The sequence below is a fragment of the Arachis ipaensis genome, chromosome B07 (assembly GCF_000816755.2).
Source record: "Arachis ipaensis cultivar K30076 chromosome B07, Araip1.1, whole genome shotgun sequence".
In the NCBI taxonomy this organism is placed as follows: domain Eukaryota; kingdom Viridiplantae; phylum Streptophyta; class Magnoliopsida; order Fabales; family Fabaceae; genus Arachis; species Arachis ipaensis.
The window spans coordinates 17,133,032-17,136,742 of NC_029791.2; positions in this window are offsets into that span (position 1 = coordinate 17,133,032).

Below are 3,711 nucleotides of genomic sequence, written 5' to 3' on the forward strand. Positions count from 1 at the left end.
TTATATTACCAACAGCATTTCTACCAATTTCTGCCAATTCTTATTTATAACTGTGTTTAATGGAAGTGTCTTCATGGATGTCTCTAATAAAAATATTTTTTTTATGGATGTGCTTAATAAAAATGCCTTTATAAATATATTTTTTAAATGTGCCTCTTTATATATGTGTTTAAAACATAATAATTAATTATTGTTGGTAATAAGTTGGCAGATAATATGTTGGTACCCTATACTTTTTCATAAAAAATATAATTATAAAAAATTAACAAAAATAATAAAAGAAAAAATAAAATATAAATTGTGTTTCTTGTTAATATCTCTGTGTCCTTGTCAGAATGGATACAAAATACACTAATTTAGTGTTTCTAAATATATTGTCTCTATCTCAGTGTCTTGTCTCGGTAAGGTAATGTTTGGTTAGTGGGTGTGTCTACACTATTCAGTGTACCTCTAATAAGTTGAGACACAAAATTAATATTGAGACACGAATTATTTTGACAATTTTATCCTCCATTATTTTCCTCTCCATTTCAACTTCTGTCTCTTCTCTCTTCATGGCCAACCAAACAGAATCTCTTTTTCCCTTCCTTCTTCTCCCCATTTGAACTTCTGTTTCTTCTCTCTTCATGGCCAACCAACATCCTCTTAGCTACTGTCTCACTTCCTCCTCATACTCTCTAGATTGGATCTCTGTCTTCGTCCTTCTTCCAAATTTCCAGATCTGCAACTTATGTCTCTGTTATGTCGTAAGGGAGTCTCTATCATTGATCCATCGTGCCTCCATCTTCATCTCTATTCATCTTTCTATATATTGGCCCCTTTCTGTATTTTTTTCTTAAAATAAAGTTTTATTTTTTTTGTTTTTTATTATTAATCTATGCTATTTTTTTAAAAAAATTATAGTCTGAATACTATGAACAATTTTTTTTGTTGGAATATCTCACCTTTCAATTAATTTTTTAATTTGATATTCCATTGTTTCATAGTCGCTTCAACAACTTAAAATTGACCCAAGAAATTTAAAATGAAAATCATGCCAATTAATTATTTGTTGTTTAATTAGGAAGATATGATTAAATTTGTTGTTAAAATTACTAGAATTTTTGTTATCTATATTTTTTTTATGAATAGAGATGGAAAAAAGAATTAGTGTAGCTGTTGAAAAAATATAGATAGTGATAATAGTGGTAAAGGTAGATGATGAGGGTATTATTGACTTTTTAAAGTTTAATGTGTTTTATGTATGTTCTTTGCCAAACATAAAATATGTACACATATATTGTGTGTCTATGTCTATATAATTCATGTTTCTATGTCCATATCTTATGCTATATACTAAACAAATGGAGCCTAAACAGATGCAGGTTTGGATTGAAGGGAGTGAGGTTTTAATAGTAGTGTAAAAGTGACGTCATTATTTTTAAAGATGATGTGAAATTAGAATTTGAGAGTGATTAAGTTAAAGTAGAGTAATAATTTAAGAATTTTTGATAGATTTTTAAAGTTTAGATAATTATATCTGTAAAATTTCATTTTTTATGATTATAAGTTAATTTTAATTTTTTTATGATCAGATTTGTTAGCATTATAATTTTTTATGGTCAATTTTAATACTTTATTCTTATTTTACTATATGTTGTGCACTTTAATTTATTTTATGGAATAGAATGAATACAAATGATAAAATCTTTTAGAATAAATTAAAGGTTAATTTATTATACGAAAATTTTACATGTATTAGCAAGCTAGTTTTTGCTGGCAAACTATTTATTTGAATTAAATATTTTCAACTGAAGAAATAAACTCACAATAACATCTTAGAAACTTGAAAACTTCATTAACTACTAACAAATAATGATAATTAAAAAAACTTTAGATCATGCATCCATGAGACTTGCATGACAATAATAATAATAAGAAGAGTTCTATGGTGTCGATGGAAAAAAAATCTACACCTGTAGATATAATATTATGTGGCAAGCTTCTTAAACGAACATGTTTTGGTTGGCCATAATCACAAATTCAGCTGATAGAACATTAGATAAAGGAAAAGCAGCGATTTTGCAATTGTACTGCTGTAGAAAAATTAATAAGTGTAATTAAATGCTAATTATTTTTGGGCTGTTGGGACTATTGGACAAGTTTTATTTTTTTTCTGTGTATGTGGTCATGAGTGGATTTTAGGTTTGGGTCACAATTTTTTATGCAAGTGTTGAGAAAAAAAATTTTTTGTGGGTAAAAATTAGTCAAAGATAGTATTAAAAAGAAAATGGGCTAAAAATTTTTTGGACTTATTCGGGTTAATCGATTTTTTAATTTTCAAGGAATGTGGCTAAGCTTCTGTAACTGTTGTTTTGTTATGGTGTTCTCATAAGATGGAAGGAATTGTATATTGTTAAATGGAAAAAGAAAACAAAAGGATGTAGTGCATTGTTTTGATATTTAACCTAAAAAATTAAATAAATAAATAAAGAAATATGTGACGTATGTTACTAATAAGAGAGTAAAATCATATTTAAGACAAAAAAATAATATTTTTATAATTTTTTGAATGTTATTCTTTATTAGTGTGTTGTTAGTAATTATTTATATAGCATAAATTTGCATAGTTTCAGTGAACTATAAAAATAAAGAATTTCTTTTAAACATTACGTATCTCATATTAATAATGTAAATGAAATCGTTATGAGTACATAATTTATTATAATATTTATGAAAGGCGTTCAAAAAAAATAAATACAGATATTTAACACTTTTTTTCGTTTATATTTTTATTCATCCGAATAAAGATATGAGTTTGTAATTTTTTTTCTTATTGTTCTTATTTTTATTAATGTTTTTAATATTAACAGTTACTATGTTATTGTGAACAGCAGTGGACACTCACATGAGATATGAGTGCAAGTCGTATGGGAATGTATCTTACACGTATATAAAATGGGTTTATAATGAGTTAGGATCAGATTTGAGAGAAGTTTAGCCACATTCCTTTTTAATGCTATCTTTGACTAATTTTTATCTACAAAAATTTTTTTTCTGCACACTTACATAAAAAATTGTGACCCAAACTCAAAACCCACTCATAACCACATACATAAAAAAAAAAATAAAACTTACCCAATAGTTCCCAACAGCCCAAAAATAATTAACATCTAATTACACTAATTAACTTTTTTATAATATGTAGTATAACTGCAAAATTATTGTTTCTTCTTTACCTAGTATTTTATCAGCTGAATTTATGACTATAACCAACTAAAATATATTCATCTAAAAAATTTACCACATAATATTTGTATTTTATCAGCTGAATTTATGACTATAACCAACTAAAATATATTCATCTAAAAAATTTACCACATAATATTTACAGGTGTGGATTTTTTTTTTTCATCCACACCATAAAACTTTCCTAATAATAAACCACATGGGTAGTGCTCTTTATTTATATGTCTCGTATAGTTGGATGCTTGGGTTGACTTAGAAGTTAGAATACGATACCATATGTTTCATGTTTCTTCAATATAAAATACCTACACTTTGCGTGTGTGTATATATATTATAGGTTCCTTGTGATCCCATATATATTCATGGGATATGATGCCTTCAATAGCGGTTAAAACTTAAAGTCTATGCTTTGACAAAATCAATTATTAAAATCATATTAATTTAGATTTATCTGAATTTTATTTTTTGCAAATCGTATAGATT